General features: G+C 45.0%; 1 long non-coding RNA gene across 1 annotated transcript; it reads left to right on the forward strand.

The window, feature by feature from the left end:
• Positions 1 to 316: 316 nt before the first annotated feature.
• Positions 317 to 19,168, forward strand: LOC133386778 (uncharacterized). The gene is made up of 4 exons (XR_009763287.1): positions 317 to 403; positions 8,116 to 8,266; positions 9,353 to 9,402; positions 18,983 to 19,168. It is a non-coding gene; the product is annotated as an uncharacterized LOC133386778 (long non-coding RNA).
• Positions 19,169 to 19,379: the final 211 nt, after the last annotated feature.

Here is a 19,379-nt window from a genome sequence, read left to right on the forward strand (position 1 = left end):
GAAGGAGGGAGGTGCCTCAATGTTATATCAATGTTTTGACTAATGAAAAAATAGTAGAATGTGTGTTTTTAACTATTCCTCTTTCAAAGGAAGCTCATATATTAAAATCCAAGATAACAGCGAATATAATTAATAAGCGATGTAGAACTCCAACTGAGATAATCTAAGACGTAATATAACGTATACGTAATTGAAACAGGATCCCTAAGGAATGAGAGTCTGCAGTTATTCAAACAAACGTGAATTCCAGCTGAAAGCAATTAAGATAGACTATATTTTTCACGGCAGCTCTCAATATACACACTTACCAGATTTAGCCTGACGAACGTGTTATTGACAATTTGTAATCTTTTGAATAACATCAACAATACCATCACTTTGAAGGAAGAATTTAAACAAGCATGTGAGTAATATAGTGATGGAAAATGTTTGTACTCCCACCCCACCCTCCTTTCCCAAAAAACTGAAACTGTAAGTTACAATTCTGAACAGAATGTTAAGTAATTTCAGTGTATATTTCTTTCTTTCAGCCCCTGATGAAGGCTATATGTGATTAGCCGAAACGCGTTGGGCTTTTTATATAATTTTTATTCATAAAAACGGAATAAAATTGTGACTTTTCATCATATTGTTTTGTCATTCTGGGCACCTCCCTCCTACCACTTCTTTTAATTTTATTACCTGTCCTTCACTAATAGGTGCCAGGGTGGGTCACAACAATATAAAATGCATGATTAAAAACAGTTTAACTATCAAGGGTCAAAAACCAGAGTGAAGAGGTGCATCTTCATCATACGATGAAAACCACAGAGAAGATGCCAGATGCAGCTTTGTGGGGAGGAAGTTCCACAGCTTAGGGGCTGCCAAAGAATGCTTTCTCTCGGGCCACCGCCAGCTCAACTTCTGAGGGCAGTGGCACTACCAAGAGGGCCCCTTCTGCCAATCACAACACCCAAGAGGTTCTGTAGGGAAGGAGACGGTCTTTCAGATATTTGGGGTCTAAGTTGTTTAGCCATGTTTAAACACAAGTGTGAGCACCTTGAATTGGGTCTGGAAGCAAACTGGTAACCAATGCAGCTGTTTTAAAACGGGTTTATTTTATTTATTTATTTATTTATTTTGTTGCATTTATATACCGCCCATAGCAAGTAGCTCTCAGGGCGGTAAACAGAATAGGATAAAATACATACATCATAATAATAAAATCACAAAACATATAAGACACAATGAAAACAAAATACAATTAAACAAAATATAAGATGATAAAAGGATTAGTATTACAAGATTAAAAAGATAAAAAGATTAAAATGATTAAAATGCCTGGGAGCATAAGAAGGTCTTTACCTGGCGCCGGAAAGATAATAATGTAGGCGCCAGGCGTACCTCTTCGGGGAGGCTATTCCACAACTCGGGGGCCACCACAGAAAAGGCCCTAGATCTAGTAACCACCCTCTGGGCTTCACGATGGGTTGCTACCCGGAGGAGGGCCTTAGATGCTGAATGAAGTGAGCAGGTAGGTTCATAGCAGGAGAGGCGTTCCACCAGGTATTGCGGTCCTACGCCATGTAAGGCTTTATAGGTCATAACCAGCACCTTGAATATTGCCCGGAAGCAAATAGGTAGCCAGTGCAGGCGAGCCGGAGCAGGAGTTATGTGCGAAGACCGACTGGTCCTCGTCAATAGTCTAGCTGCCGCATTCTGCACTAGCTGAAGCTTCCGAACTGTCTTCAAGGGCAGCCCTATGTAGAGCGTATTACAGTAATCCAATCTCGAAGTTACCAGAGCATGAACAACTGAGGCGAGGTCGTCGCCATCCAGATAGGGGCGTAGTTGGGCTACCAGACGGAGATGGTAAAACGCGTTCCGTGCCACCGAGGCCACTTGAGCCTCAAGAGACAAGGAAGGGTCAAAAAGGACCCCCAAACTACGGACCTGTTCTTTCAGGGGGAGTGTAACCCCATCCAGAACAGGATGCACATCCACCATCTGAGCGGGGAAGGCATTCACCAACAGTGTCTCAGTCTTGTCTGGATTGAGTCTCAGTTTATTAGCTCTCATCCAGTCCATTATCGCGGTCAGGGTTATATGAGATCTAAACAGAACTTCCGTCAATAATCTGGCTGCTGCATTTTGGACTAGTTGAAGTTCCCGAATCATCTTCAAGGGCAGTCCCACATAGACTGCATTGCAATAATCCAGTCTGGAAGTAATTAGAGCATGGAGTGCAGTGGCGAAGTCATCTCTGTCCCAAAGGGGTGGAAGCTGGCAAATCAGCTGGAGCTGGAAAAAGGCACTCCTAGCCACCGAGGCCATCTGAGCCTTCAGTGATAAAGTTCAATCTGTTACAGAGTAACCCAGCGGTCTGAGCTGTGTGTGCCAGTGTATGTAATTACCTAAGAAGCAGGCGTTTACCCTGAATTTAAACCACTGAGACTTGAGACTTAGTAAAATAAGAAAAGCTACTTTATTTGTAGAAATACATAGTAGATAGGAAAGGCATACCTAGTTCTAACTACGTTGGAGGTGCAATGCCCAGACTTGGATATTGCCCTCATGGTTCAGGAAGAGAGAACAAAGACAGAGATGTCTCCTCTCTCCTCAGATAGTCGAAGAAGAAGACGAAGGAGGGGCAGGTCAGCTTCCCTAAGCGTATGAGTCTACAATGGAAGGATGTTAGGTAGAGAAGAGCACAGGTAAAGGTAGGCAAGCCTAGCCAGCTGGAGGACCCTAACTCTATCTTCCTTCTGGAATACAAACAAAAGAACCCAAACAGAAGTTGCTCTTGCCCCACTTCCAACAGAATCCAGGAGCACCCTCAAGTTATGGACCTGATCCTTCCAGGAGAATGCAACCTCATCCAGGACAGGCCATCTTCCCACCTCACAGACTCAAGAACCCAGGACACATAATACCTCTTATCTTTTAAGGATTCAGCATCAATTTATTGTCCCACATCCAGCCCATCACCACCTCCAAGCACTTCACTAACACTTCAACCACCGCGTTCGATTCAAATGGAACAGAAAGATAAAACTGGGTGTCATCTGCATATTGGAAGGGCCTGCAGGAGCTGTCAACCTGATGTGTCACCAAAGTTTCTAACTGATGGCATCCTAGGATGAGGACATGTGGTCTGTGCCCTGCCAAGGACTATGACAGCTCTGTGGGTGCAGGTGGGGCACAGACTGATTGTGATGGGAGATGGCTGCTACCTTGACCTTGGCCTGGCAGCTGTCTCAGAGTGTGTTGGAGATGTGACAACACAGCTCCATGTCCTGACTGCCTCTGTGAAGGTTCTGTGTGGATAATAAATAAATAATGATCAGAGATGGTGCACCATGGGGGCCATTTGCCATCACCTGATGAGGCTACAAGCGCTTGGAGATCACGGCTGAGGAGACTGCTGGTTGGGATGGCAATGCATAGTGCCGGAACTGGCCATGGTTGTGCCTTGGGATTAGGGGAAAGTGTGCATAAAAATGAATACATCAGTCAAAACTACATACAAGAATATGTTTAGTGAAAGAGATTCTCACAAAAATGCTGGAGAATTTTAATGGGGATCTTTTTTTAAAAAAAATCGCGAATTGGTGCACAAATTGGGACAACTGAATTTAAGATTGGACAAAATGAGAAACATAAAATTGAAACTGACAGTCCTTCCATCCCTATCCCAGATGTTGTTGGACTCCAACTCCCAGCACCGCTACCTAGAATCGGCCAATGTCAGGGATGATGGAGTCCAATATCCCTGGAGGGCCACAGGTTCCCCATCCCCGAACCACATTCTGTTTCTTAGGGGTGCCACAATTAAGGGAGCTTAATTGAAGAGAATGAGAAGTTGGGGGGCATTCTCCATGTTAGATGTGGAGGGATGTCACTCATTTATTTACTGCAGCTTGAATGACCATAGCTTACCATGTATGGAAAAAGCCAGGAATGCCCAAAACAGAGGACTGGTTGATTACAATCTGGGATATAGTACAATGGTAATGCTTATAAATATAGTTGGGGGGAGGCAAGGTGACAAAAAAATTATTGAAAAATTGAGTTTCTTTCTGAAATGAGAGAATGCAGGATAAAGTAGACCCATGATATTGGGGAAAATGTGAATAGAGTAAGTATCTGAAAAGTCTTACCTTTGTATTTATAAAGTTTATTATCTCTCTGTGTACACTTGTATTCATTTTTATCTATCTATATATATTTGTTGTATTTTATCTATATATGTATTTTATCTGAGTTAATAAATACCTGAACGTTGTGGATGGTTATGTTTAAAAGGGGCTGAACTAGAAAAGGGTGGGGGGAAGGCCAATCTAGGAAATTGAAAAACATGACTATCTAAACTAGGGTTGCCAGGTTCATGGCCTGAGACTGATCCTGTATCTTTAGGAGAAGAGAAAGTCAGCCAAGTGCAGGTGTTCTTGCAACCCTGTAATGGGAAAAGCCACAAGGTGGGATTCTCCCTTCCCCCCACCTGCACTCGGCTGACTTTCTCTTCTCCTAAAGATACAGGATCAGTCTCAGGCCATGAACCTGGCAACCCTACACTAGGTAATAGACCTAAGGCAGGTAGTCTCTCAGTGTTGCTGATGGAATAGCCCTGCTTCCCTTCTCTCCTTTCTGGTTTGCAGCCTGATGTTGTGGCTGTTGCTAAGTGACAGCTGGAGAGACCTAAAGGTAGCTGGTCTCTCAGCAGATGTGGTGGAATAGCCTTGCTTCCCTTCTCTCCCTCAGCAATCCAGGATTGCATAGCTCTTGTTCTCTCTCTTTCCCTGCCACCTTATCTCTACATGTGCTTTGGAGGATTTCATCTTTCCCTGCCAGGGGGAAAAGGTGATAGTCACACACATGAGTTTGGTGGAGGGGGTAAAAATCTTTACAAGGTGAGATTTTATTTAAATCAATGAGTGTGATTTGAGGGTGGAGATCATACATTAATCAATTGATTCCATTTAGTAAGATTAGATTTCTAGGCGTCAACAAGCCTACTGATGATGATAGACACAGCAGGCTGGTGCTGTTTGCACAATATCCCTTTGGAAGGTAATTACAGTTTATAGCCAGTAAAGGCCAAATTAGAGATGACACAAGAGAAAGCCATCATGAGGCTCTCCTAGTTTTTCTTTTACTAATTAGTAGACCCATGGGGCTGCTTTGAAGATCAAGGAAGTGGAATTCCAGGAGAGGGGTGTAGCCCTTTCCTCCAATGCCATTCCCTTAAATAAATAATTTATTGCCCCCAGCAGCTATTCACCCCACAGGGAAAAAGACTGGCACAGCATCAGCTGATATAGCAATTTGCCCAGAATTTAAAACAATTTTTTTTTGGCAGACTGAAATATTCACCTAACAATTTATCGGTAGTTCCAGCTGAATTTCAGATTTGTGTGGTCGTTATCTTACATAGAGACTGACCTGCTTCTGCTATGTAGATTTTATGAGTCCATTGTTAAGATATGACAGTTTACTTCAGGATGGAAGACTCATCTTTCCCCCCCCAGGCTTTTGATAGACTAAGATGATATTGTTTGTTGTTAATGTGCTGCCAAACCTTTCTCTGGCTGTCATGGGGGTTATTGTTGTTGTGGGATTTTTTTAATAGTATAATATATTTCTTTGTGTTTTTAACAGAGTTGAAAGTCACTTGGAGACTTTCAGGTAACAAGCAACTAACAAATCTTTGTGTTGTAGCCCCAAAAGTTGATATTTGAGAAATAGCAAACCTTTTTCAGGCTGGGGCCAAAGTTACCCATGGTCAATCCTCCAGGGGTAACATGTCAAAGTGGGTGTGGCAAGAACTGCAGTTCTCAAAGCTGCCTTCTAAAAGGCTTCCCTATCAGCTCTTCTGCACTATTTTGAGGGCTGCTCAGGACTGGTGTTTTATTGTGTGGTAGGGTTGCCAGGTTCATGGCCTGATCCTGATCCTGTATCTTTAGGAGAACAGAAAGTCAGCCAAGTGCAGGTGTTCTTGCAACTCTGTAACGGGAAAAACCACAAGGTGGAATTCTCCCTCCCCTCTCCACAACTTTTAAAGATACGGAAGATCTCTTGGTGGCCAGGGCCGGCAACCAAGAGCCTGGCAACCCTAGTCCAGAGCTACCAGGGATCTGAGTTCTGAAATTTCATTGAACAACAACAACAAAAAAACCTCTACCCCTTATGGAATGAGAGTCACAAAACAAAAATGTGCAGGCACCTTTCTAACCAATCACCTATTGTTTGGGAAGGGACTTTTCTGGCTCATTTTGAAGCAATTGACAAAAGCCCTACAGTAACATAACTGGCTTACAACTCATACGTTCTTTGCATGATTTAGGTTTGGCACTGAAAGAGAACAGGGTTTAACAGCTTGATGACAGGCAGAAATTCAATAGGTTTAGCCTTTTCTAGCATAGAAATACAATTAAGGAAAAAGCTTAATCTATTGACAGTCTGTTGGTCAGACAGCTTGTTACTTATGAGTGCACCAAAATTGATTTTTCCCTGTGCCCTTTAAAGATATATATATACTTACATATTATTATTATTATTTATTTTATTTATACCCCACCCTTCCTTCCAGCAGGAGCCCAGGGCGGCAAACAGAAACACTAAAAACACTCTAAAACATCATAAATACATTAAAACAAAACAACGTTAAAAACATTTAAAAAAACTTTAAAAACATCTTCTTTAAAAAAAGGGTCTATTATATACATATACTTACCAAAGCCAAGATGACTAGACAGGAGTAAGAGGTCACTTAACACAATCATAGTCTTCACCCTATGACAAGATGCACTGTAGTTTTATTTAAATTTAAATTATTTAAACTATACTAATTATTTCTAAATTTCCATCTATACATATACATTAGCATATGCAAATGGTATACAAATTTGTGTCATAGTTTGCAAGTTGGGCAGAAGGCTTGGTCCACATACCGTATACGTGACCCATAGAATCCTGGTGGCATCTCTCACAACAATATAGATTCCACCACTTTCTCTCCTATGCATACTCCATTGCTATAACAGTCCATTCATCCATCCTCTTCTATTGCAAATGAATTCTAGTTTTGCTCCAGCATCAGATGGGAAAGGAGAGCAGGGCAGGACAGTAAGGGCAGCAGCTACATTCTCCATCTGTGCCTTGGCACCTTTAAAACCAGTTACTGTATCAGGCTGAAAAGCAGGAAATCCTAAAGATAGTCAACATTGTTTCATAGGAATCTGAGAAGTTTAGAGCTAGACACATATGTAGATTAACATAGGAACTTGAGATATTCAGTGTGGAAGCACAGGATTTAGGCAGCACCTTCAACTAGGAATTAATTTATTTATGTGTTTAAATTAGGATTAATAGGATATTCCTACTAACATAAACTGGTCATGGAATTTTAAAAAATGTTACTTTGTTTTCCCATTATTTTTTGTTATATTTACAAATAAAAATTATATGTACATATTTGTATATATTAAGAAGTGAGTTGCATCAAATTCAATAGACTTATTCCCAGGTAAGTGGGTATAGGATTGCAGCCTAACAATACAGATCTATGCATGCCTACTCAGAAGTAAGACCCATTAATTTCAATAAACCAGCATTCTCCTAGGTAAGTATGTATAAAGCTGCAAGACACCTATCATGTGTAGACATTTAGATGGAAGAAGTCCTAATTTGTTTTAATTTTCAGCACTTATATGCCTTTTCTCAGAACTAAATCTTCCATAAGGCTCACATCATCTTAAAAACACAAAATTCATTAAACATAGTGTGGTCTATTTCTGAATAACAATGCATAGGACTGGGCTGCTAGAGATGCAGAAAATAATGGATGATGGCAATTATTTCAAAAGCCATTCCGTTCCCACTTTGTGTCACTAGATGGCATCAGAAGACTAGATAGATTTGTAAACATTTCAGACAGCTGTCCAAATACTTCAAGTATATTTCCAAAAGGTTGTTTTTATAATGTGGAAGAGTAAGAAAAGCCTGCCCTCAGAACCTCGCCCTCTCTGTTTTTAGGCTGAGCAAGTCTCCTGGCTGAAGGAGCAGCATGCAGACAGGCAACAGGCAACCTTTTCTGTGTGATCTTAACATCTAATCTAAATCTCATTACTTCACTAGAGAGCAGGATTGGTCCAAGACATTTTGCTATCTGAGTTGAAGGACAAGATGGAGTCCCCTCCCTAGTGTATACAGAAGCTGATCAGTTTGGTGGTTGAATCTCCAGCACCAGCAATGGGACAGCATCTTCTATCACACCTGGGGACAGCAGGTGAGCCCAGGCCAAACTAGATGTTACAGCTACAGGCATATGCTTTAGACTGGTTGGTTGTGCCAAATAGTTGCAAATCATACACAATGGGGGGGGGGAGGCTGGATTTCAAGAGGCAAAGCCATGAGTGGAGGGTGAGTGCTATAACTTTCCCTCAAGCTGCCTGGAGGGGATCTTAAAATAAACAAATACAAAGATAGGCTGCAAGTTCCACCTTCCCACAGATCCGCACACCACACCCTCCTCAAGCTGGGCTGATTTTCTGCTAGGAAAAACATGGTGATAGGAAAGAGCTGTTTGGGAAAAGCAATGAGCAAGAAGGAGGTTTCAGCACCCCCATTCTCTCCCGGCTTCTCATTTGAAAATTATACACATAGGATTGTGTTCAGCTAAGTTGTACTCAGAGTAGACCCACTGAAATTAATGAACACAACTTAGTCATGTCTATTAACTTCAATGAGACAGCTCTCAGTGGGACTACCACTGAATACCACCCATAGGCTTGATATCAGTTTGGCAGCAACCCAGAGCCTAAGACTTGAGTCACTACTATAAAGTTTGGCCCATTATTTGAGGCTGAATTTTCCAACTATAGTTATTTAAATTTCTTTTTTTTTATTTGTGTGACTTTACATAGCCCAACAACAACCTTACATTTCAGTGCAATACCGTCATGCTTTCCTTCCTGTGCCTGTCTGTCTCCACTGTTTTTACCAGAACAATCTGTTGTTAGCTAGCTGCGGAACCACTTCCTTTTTGTAGTAATGTAGTAAAGTTGTGCACTGGTTTGGCTGTTCTTGTTGAATTTCAAAAGTGATTTAAAACAAATATCTTTTTTATGTGAGTGTGTGTTTCTTTTTCTATATGTCCTTTATAATCTTTAATACCCTTTTTTACTCTTTTGTAAATGTGCATCTTTTGTAAAGTATCTATATATTTAAAAGTTATTTTAACCTAAAGTGTTGTGATGTACAGGAGGAATATCCAATCTGGATCCATGTTAACCATTTTTATTCTGCACATCCCTTTTAAGATTTGTTTCTGGGTGTTTCAATAATCCTTTGCCTTACTCTGTCAATGTTTTAGGATCCTTATTTCCTGGACCCGCCCTACTGAAGTTCCTTCCTAAGGGAATGGTATGTGTATTTTGTCTTTTATCCTTCTCCCCTCCCCTCTAAGAAGTCATCAAAAGGTTTCATTAGGGCACTGCTAATCTCTGTAACCATCTCTTTCAGGATTAGAGGGTGTAACCCATTTAGTCTAGAGTTTGAGGCTATCAGTTCAAATGGAACTGCAAATATCCTTAATTTCTTTCTACACAGTCTAGAAATGTGATTCAGATGATTCAGCATTGGCCTTCTGTTCTTGTTGTATGGGACTGACCTGATACACTTTGTTTCATTTTTCTGCCTCTGTTATTGCTTCATGATCATCTGAATCACTTCTCTTTTAGGAATCCGTATTCTTGAGTGATTTAGCAGTTGTTGCCTTTTATTTTTACAGTGCAGCCCTACACTTGTTTACTCAGAAGTAAGACCCACTGGCAATACTTCCCAGAACGTTGTGTTTGGGATTGCAGCCTCAGGCATCTTCAAGCAGCCCTTAGTGGTCAAAAGAAAAGAAAAAACTTCTCAGGAGTTCTATTTCTCTTAAATGGGGTGAAATCTGAATCCTGAGTTCTTTCCTCCTCCCATTCTGTCAGTACATTTTGGGGTTGTTTTGTTTTGCATGCTGCTGCTTTAAAGAAGCTCTTCAGGGTGCTCTTATGTACCCATTGGCTTATGCCTCTGGGCATCTGTATTCCCTTTCTCTCTCTTAGAAAAGCTAGTAGACTAGAACATTTTTCCAGGGGTCGGTGGGTGGGCCAGGCAGGTTTTCTATTTCTGGTATAAAGAAATAAAAAGTCAGGTCCCCTAAAGAGTTGCCACACATTGTCTGCACACATACCCAAGTTGCCAGACAAAAGTCTAATGGCAAACATATTTCAGCACAATATTGTCTTGGTAGTCTTTTCTATGGTAGCAGATGGTGTGTACAAAACTGGTCCTTTAGGACAAATGGGGTGCTGTCCTGCCAACCCCCACCTGCCTGCATTCTTATTTACATCCAGTCCTGGCTGTCAGCTTCCCAGTGGATGCTGGTCCATTAGGGCAAATGGAGTACTGCCCCACCAACTTGTCTGCCCTTAGCCACTCTCCACATGCCTGCCTTCTTATATACAACCCATCAGGGATTGGGTCTGCCTGTCATTGGCTGTGACTGCACTTACTGTTGGTCTCCCTGACTTCCATCCTACCACTCGCAATGGGCACCAGCCACCGCTGCAGCTTCCTCCACCTTAGGGCTCATCTACATGGTGATTTAGCGTGTGTTTGGTGCTACTCACCAAAAACAATTTTTTTTTCATTTTCATCTAACAACGTCTGACTGTTCTGTCCTCCCCCCTTCACTATTTGCAGAGAGAATTTTGAACTCTCTCCACGTCTGGTCTCCGATATTTTTCCCTAAAAAATCTAACTGGATTTTTTTTAATGTCACCTCAAACATATCAATATTAATATCAATATTTGTTTTTCCAGTGGGGAAAAATTAACTCAGAAAAAGCAAGGGGCAGTGGAGAAAGGGGGGGGCAGATGACCCCACTTCTTTCCAACTGCCAAACTTCAGGAAGTGGTGGGGACAGAAGGGAGTAGAAATACTGCGCAGGTAAAAAATATTTGCACATGCCCAGTAACTGAGCAACCGGAGGGAGTAAAAATATAAAATGAGAGGGCGGGGCCAGAAGGAAGCAGTGACACTAATCCTTCCCAGAGGAACTCCTACTTGTGTGAATGGAAAACAACAGATTTGAAGCTACCATTGAGCACGAAGTGTGGATCTTGCAATTCTATTACGATGGTAAAAGCAGTGAATTTGTTACAAATAAATGCTTCCTTGTGGATAAGCCCTTAGTCTCATTGTTGGCATTATAGAACTCAGTAGGGAGGAGGGTGGTTGCAAAACTAGAATGCATGGGCTCTGCCTGTCATTGCCGCTGGCTCCACCTACTGTTGGCCTCTCTGCCTTCTGTATCAATCGCAAAGGGCACCAGCCACCACTATTGTTTAAGTTTCCATTTCTCCAAATGAATGTTACTTATGTATGTTTCCTTGAGGTTATGCTATCTTTACTTAAACTAGCTTAAGTATTTTTGACCTAATTTACTCTGGCGCTCATGGAATTGGCGTTTCATCAGTCCATGTTGTCTCACTGTGCACCACGTGGAGGTCTTGAAACAATGGCTGGTAGATGGTCTTCCTTATAATCAATTCTCTAATTGTTGAAAAATGTTTACGACTATTCCTTTGTATTTACATTTAGGCTGCAATCCTATACGTCCACCTGGGAGTGGGAGTAAATCTCATTAAATTCAGTGGTACTTATTTATTTTATTTATTTATTATTTCAATTTATATACCGCCCTTAGCAGAATAGCTCTCAGGGCGGTGAACAAACAAGATAAAATACAATATATCATAGTAAAAAATCACAAAAACATGTACAAACAAACAACAGAAAGCACAACAAAAACGAAATAGAACACAAATTAAGAAGGATACATGTTAAAAGTAGAAAGATTAAGAAAATTAAAAGATTAAAATGCCTGGGAGCATAAAAAGGTCTTTACCTGGCGCCGGAAAGATAGACGTGTAGGCGCCAGGCGTACCTCTTCGGGGAGGCTGTTCCACAACTCAGGGGCCACCACAGAAAAGGCCCTAGATCTAGTAACCACCCTCCGGGCTTCCCGATGAGCTGGTACCCGGAGGAGGGCCTTAGATTCTGAACGAAGTGAACGGGTAGGTTCATAGCGAGAGAGGCGTTCCACAAGGTATTGAGGTCCCACGCCATGTAAGGCTTTATAGGTCAAAAACAGCACCTTGAATCTCGCCTGGAAGCAAATAGGAAGCCAGTGCAGACGCGTCAGAATAGGTGTTATATGCGAAGACCGACTGGTCCTCGTCAATAGTCTGGCAGCCGCGTTCTGCACCAGCTGAAGCTTCCGAGCTGTCTTCAAGGGCAGCCCTACGTAGAGCGCATTACAGTAATCCAATCTTGAAGTTACCAGAGCACGAACAACGGAGGCGAGGTTGTCCCTGTCCAGATAGGGGCGTAGTTGGGCTACCAGACAAAGATGGTAAAATGCATTCCGTGCCACCGAGGCCACTTGGGCCTCGAGAGACAAGGAAGAATCGAAAAGAACCCCCAAACTACGTACCTGTTCTTTCAGGGGGAGTGTAACCCCATCCAGAACAGGGTGAACATCCACCATCTGAGCAGGGAAGGCGTTCACCAGCAGTGTCTCGGTCTTGTCTGGATTGAGTCTCAGTTTATTAGCTCTCATCCAGTCCATTATCGCGGTCAGGCAACGGTTCAGCACATCAACAGACTCACCTGAAGAAGATGAAAAGGAGAAATAGAGCTGCGTGTCATCAGCATATTGATGGCAACGCACTCCAAAACTCCTGATGACCGCACCCAGTGGCTGCATGTAGATGTTGAAAAGCATGGGGGACAAGACCGACCCCTGAGGGACTCCACAATGGAGAGTCCATGGTGTCGAGTGATGTTCCCCAAGCACTACCTTCTGGTGATGGTCCGCGAAGTAGGAGCGGAACCACTGCCAAGCAGTGCCCCCGACACCCAACTCCGCGAGTCTCCCCAGAAGGATACCATGGTCGATGGTATCAAACGCCGCTGAGAGATCAAGGAGAATCAACAGAGTCACACTCCCCCTGTCCCTCTCCCGACAAAGGTCATCATACAGGGCGACCAAGGCTGTTTCGGTGCCAAAACCGGGCCTAAAACCGGATTGAAACGGATCTAGATAATCGGTTTCATCCAAGAGTGCCTGGAGCTGGCCGGCAACCACCCGTTCCAAAACCTTGCCCAAAAAAGGGACATTCGCCACCGGTCTATGTTCAAGTTATCTGGGTCCAAGGAGGGTTTCTTTAAAAGAGGTCTCACTACTGCCTCCTTGAGGCTACCAGGGACTACTCCCTCCCTCAAGGAGGCATTAACCACTTCCTTGGCCCAACCGGTGGTCCCAGCCCTGCTAGCTTTCACTAGCCAAGATGGGCAAGGATCCAGAACAGACGTGGTTGCCCGAACCATTCCAAGCACCTTGTCCACTTCCTCGAGCTGCACCAACTGAAACCCATCCAATAATGAAGGACAAGGCCGTGCTCCGGACACTTCAATGGATTCATCTGTCGCAACATCGGAGTCAAGATCCCTGCGGATACATGCGATCTTATCTTGAAAGTGTCCAGCAATTTCGTTGCAGCGGGCTTCCGATGTTTCTGTAGTATCGTGGGGGCCAGAGTGTAAGAGCCCACGCACGACTTTAAAAAGCTCCGCTGGGCGGCATAGGGATGATCTAATAGAGGCAGCAAAATAAAGCTTCTTTGCTGTCCTTACCGCTTTTGTATACAACTTATTGGTGGCACTTACCAAGGCATGATTGTATCCACTGGGAGTTTTCCTCCATCTGCACTCCATCTTTCTCATGTTTCATCGCTCTCAGCTCCGGGGTATACCACGGAGCTGTATGAGCTCTACAGCGGAGGGGGCGCGCGGGAGCGATCGTGTCAATAGCCTGGGTCATTTCCGTATTCCACAGTGCGACCAGGTCCTCGACAGGAGCACCAGTCCTATCAGCCGGAAAATCTCCCAGAGCCCTCTGAAAACCTGCGGGATCCATCCGGCTCCGGGAGCGGATCAACTTAATAGATCCTCCACCTTTGCAGAGGGAAAGAGCCGCTGTAAGTCTAAATCTCAGCAAGCGGTGATCTGTCCATGACAATGGGGTAGATGAAAAACACCCCACCGCCAGATCACCATCTCCATGTCCAGTGGCGAAGATCAAATCAAGAGTATGTCCCGACACATGCGTTGGGCCGGTAGAAAATTGAGACAGCCCCATTGTTGTCATGGAGGCAATGAAGTCCTGAGCTGCGCCAGATAAGACAGCCTCGGCATGGACGTTGAAATCCCCCAGTACCAAAAGTCTAGGGGATCTCAAGAGCACCTCCGAGACTATCTCGGTCAGCTGAGCTAAGGAAGCTGTTGGGCAGCAAGGTGGACGGTACACCAACAGTATTCCTAGTCTGTCTCCCTGGCCCAATACAAGGTGGAGACATTCCAGACCAGTCGCCATCTGGACAGGGTGCTTGGTGAGAGGGAAAGAACTCCTATAGACCACAGCGACCCCCCCTCCCCGGCCCTCAGATCTACCACAGTGCTGAACCAAATACCCGGGTGGACAAAGCTGGGAAAGAGCAACTCCTCCCTGATCAGCCACCCAGGTTTCGGTTATACATGCCAGGTCGGCACTCTCCTCCAGAATTAAATCATGGACAAGTGAGGTTTTATTATGTACCGACCTGGCATTCAAAAGCAGCACTTGGAGATCCGAGAGCTGGCTGATAGGACAACCAACAAACCTGTGGGTATGAGGAGAACCGGAACAAGGCACAGACACAATTTGTCTGGGACGAGTTCCCCTTACCTGGCCTGTTCTCCTCCTAACGCCATACCTCCCATTACCCGTCACTACGTTAATTGGGGCCCCCGAAAGCCCCCCCACGAAGGATGGAATCTTTTCTCCCAGGCACATGTTAAAAATACACAAACTCACACAGACAAGCAATCATACAATCATTCACCCAACAGTAACGCACACACACACCGAACAAACAACGTTAAAATTAATTAGTCCTCTTCAAACAACAATGGCAGTCTCGGGCCCCCCAGCCAAAAACGAGCCGCCAGCGATGGCACCAGGACAGCAACACAGCCCCAAGCAGCGACAACAGTGCCCACACACGAGCAGAGAAGCGGCGAAGGCAGCGGAGCCGCAGTGGTAATATCCTGGGCAGCGGCACGGTCCTCGGCGATGATGAAAACGCCCGCAACCAGCGGCGGCGATGGCGGCAACACGAGCCACAGCGACGAAGTCCCCGGCAGCAACACGGTCCCAGCAGCGGCGAAAACGCCCCGCGCGCAAGCGGGCAAGCGGCGACAACGGCAGCACGGGCCGCGGCACAGAGTCCCCCGCAGCGGCACGCCCCACGGCAGCAGAGACAATGCCCGCATGCAAGCGGGCCGGCAACGGTGGTGGCGGCGGCGCGCGCCGCGGCGACAGAATCCCCGACAGCGGCATGCCCCCCGGCAGCAGCGACAACGTCCGTATGCAATAGATGGTATCTCTCCTCATAGATGTTCTTGTAGGCTTCTACTTGCTTCTGAGCAGACATGTCATAATTAAATGAGAAAAATGTTCTTAAAGTTGTTGCATTTTTTTTAAAAAAAACCCTGCTTTGTATGCTTATCAACATTTTGAAAATATCTATAAGTGTGATCTTGGACACGTCTACTCAGACATAAGCCTCCTTGAGTTCAATGGGTCTTGAACGTGCCAGGTAAGGGGAACGCGGCCCAGACATGTGGTGGCTGTGCCTTGTTCCGGTCCTTCTCACACCCGCAGGGTCGTTGGTTGTCCTCTCAGCCAACTCTCAGATCTCCAGTTGCTGCTCTTAAATGCCAGATCGGTATATAATAAAACCTTCCTCGTCCACGATTTGATTGTGGACGAAGCAGCCGATCTGGCATGTATAACCGAGACCTGGGTGGGTGAGCAGGGAGGAGTTGGTCTCTCCCAGCTCTGCCCACCGGGGTACTTGGTCCAGCATCATGGTAGATCTGAGGGTCGGGGAGGTGGGGTTGCTGTGGTCTATAAGAGTTCCATCTCACTCACCAAGCACCATGTCCATACAGTTACCGGTCTGGAGTGTTTGCACCTTGTGCTGGGCCAGAGAGACAGGCTGGGAATCCTTTTGGTGTACTGCCCACCTTGCTGCCCAATGGCTTCCCTAACTGAGCTGACGGAAGTGGTCTCGGAGGTACTGCTGAGATCCCCCAGACTATTAGTACTGGGGGATGTCAACATCCATGCCGAGGCTACTTTGTCCGGGGCAGCTCAGGACTTCATGGCCGCCATGACAACCATGGGGCTGTCTCAATATGTTAGTGGTCCAACACATGTGTTGGGGCATACTCTAGACCTTATCTTTGCTACTGGACATGGGGATAGTGATCTGGAAGTGGGGAGTCGTACATCTTTCCCGTTGTCATGGACAGATCACTGCTTGTTGAAGTTTAGACTGTCAGTAGCCTTTCCCCTCTGCAAGGGTGGGGGACCTATTAAATTGGTCCACCCCTGGAGACTAATGAATCCTGAAGGTTTTCAAAGGGCTCTGGGGGATTTTCCGGCTGATAGGACTGGCGCTTCTGTTGAAGCCCTGGCTGATCTGTGGAATGCAGAGATGACCCGGGCTGTTGACACAATCGCTCCTGCGCGCCCTCTCCTGTGTAGAGCTCATACAGCTCCTTGGTATACTCCAGAGCTGAGAGAGATGAAACAAGAGAGGAGGCGGCTTGAGCGGAGATGGAGACGAACTCCCGAAGGATGCAATTATGCGCTGGTTTGTGCTTCTACCAAGCTGTATGTAGGAGCGGTGAGAGCGGCGAAAAAACAACATTTCGCTGCCACTATTAAGTCATCTCTTTGCCGCCCAGCGGAGCTTTTTAGAGTTGTCTGAGGGCTACTCCATCCAGGCCTTCAGGACACGGTAGAATCATCAGTGGCCCGCTGTAATAGGTTTGCTGAGCACTTCCAGCATAAGATCTCATGCATCCTCCGGGACTTAGACTCCCAATTTATAGCAGTTGATCCTAATGAGGTGTCCGGAGCACAGTCTTGTCATGTTTTATTGGATGAGTTCCAGTTGGTTCAGCTCGAGGACGTGGACAAAGTACTTGGACAGGTACGTGCAACCACTTCGATACTGGATCCTTGCCCCTCCTGGCTAATAAAAACTAGCAGGGATGGAACAGTTGGCTGGGCCAAGGAAGTGATAAGTGCCTCTTTACGAGAGGGAGTGGTCCCTAGCTGTCTGAAAGAGGCAGTGGTGAGACCACTTCTGAAAAAACCTTCCTTGGACCCAGAAAATTTCAGCAGCTACAGACCAGTAGCGAATGTTCCATTCCTGGGCAAGATCTTGGAACGAGTGGTTGTGGGCCAGCTCCAGGCGCTATTGGATGAAACCGATTATCTAGATCCATTTCAATCGGGTTTTAGGCCTGGTTTTGGCACTGAGACGGCCTTGGTCGCCCTGTTTGATGACGTATGTCAGGAGAGAGACAGAGGGAGTGTGACTCTGTTGATTCTCCTTGATCTCTCAGCGGCTTTTGATACCATCGACCAAGGTATTCTTCTGGAGAGGCTCGCGGAGTTGGGAGTTGGAGGTACTGCTTGGCAGTGGTTCCACTCTTACTTGGTGGGCAGTCTCCAGAAGGTAGTGCTTGGGGAACATTGCTCGACACCGTGGGCCCTCCAGTGTGGGGTCCCGCAGGGGTCGGTTTTGTCTCCCATGCTTTTTAACATCTACATGAAGCCGTTGGGAGCGGTCATCAGGAGTTTTGGAGTGCGTTGTCATCAGTACGCTGATGACATGCAGCTCTACTTCTCCTTTTCATCTTCTTCAGGTGAGGCTGTCGATGTTCTGAACCGTTGCCTGGCCGTGATAATGGACTGGATGAGAGCTAACAAATTGAGGCTTAATCCTGACAAGACTGAGATGCTGTTGGTGGATGGTTTCTCTGATCGGATGGTGGATACATACCTTGTCCTGGATGGGGTTACACTCCCGCTAAAGGAACAGGTTCTTAGTCTGGGAGTCTTTTTAGACTCTTCCCTTTCACTTGAGGCTCAAGTAGCCTCGGTGGCACGGAATGCGTTCTACCAACTTTGGTTGGTAGCCCAGCTACGTCCCTATTTGAGTAAGGAGCACCTTACATCAGTTGTTCATGCTCTGGTAACCTCGCGTTTGGACTACTGCAACACGCTCTACGTAGGGCTGCCTTTGAAGACAGTTCGGAAGCTACAGCTAGTGCAAAATGCGGCGGCCAGATTGTTAACAAGGACCAAGCGGTCCGAGCATATAACACCTGTTCTGGCTCGCCTGCACTGGCTTCCAATATGCTTCTGGGCCAGATTCAAAGTGTTGGTATTAACCTATAAAGCCTTATATGGCATGGGACCACGATACTTGTCGGAACGCCTCTCCCAATACGAACCGGCCCGTACTCTACGTTCTACTACGAAGGCCCTCCTCCAGGTTCCGACTCATAGGGAAGCCCGGAGGGTGGTGACAAGATCTAGGGCCTTCTCAGTGGTGGCCCCCGAACTGTGGAATAGTCTCCCCGAGGTGGTGCGCTTGGCGCCGACATTGTTATCCTTTCGGCGCCAAGTTAAAACCTTCCTCTTTTCCGAGGCATACTAATTTAAGTTAACTTAATTTTAAAATCTGCTGTGATTGATTTTAGATTATTTTATTTTTATATGTTTTTGTTGTATTATACTATGTGATTTTATTGTATTTCTTGTGTTCACCGCCCGGAGAGCTATTGCTAGTCGGACGGTATAAAAGTCTAATAAATAAATAAATAATAATAATAATTATTCCCTGGTAAGTGTGTATAGGACATAAGCAAGTACCATTTTGATTCAGCTGTTCCATTTATGCGTCTGTTTATTCTGTGTAGCTTTCCATTATTATATCTTAGCCTCTGAAAAATGAACTGATGACTGTTTATGGAATTATTCTCCTTTCTCAGGATGGCGAAGATGGCCACAGTTCTAGGAGCTGAGGACAGGTTTCTAGTCATGGTTTGCATCACTGGTTTCTTATGTGGTGTGTTACCATCATTAAACAATCACACTCAGTGGTGGAGAAATTATTCCAGTCATTCCAACATAATTTATAGCCTTCCAAATAAAGTTGCCCAACCCATGTCCCAAGGTTACAGTCCTTTAAACTGTGTACTTCAGAGTAGTTCCCGACTAATATCTTTGCATTAGATATTGTGAGGACTGAAGTTGCAGTTATATATATTAAAAACTATTTTTTTCAAACCTGTGTGGAATAGCTATAATTAATTTTAAAAACCTCAGTGCTAAAAACAAAACACACCATCAAAAAGTTGCATATTTACCTCTTTACCTTTTACTGGC

Source organism: Rhineura floridana, chromosome 6 (assembly GCF_030035675.1).
Source record: "Rhineura floridana isolate rRhiFlo1 chromosome 6, rRhiFlo1.hap2, whole genome shotgun sequence".
NCBI lineage: Eukaryota > Metazoa > Chordata > Lepidosauria > Squamata > Rhineuridae > Rhineura > Rhineura floridana.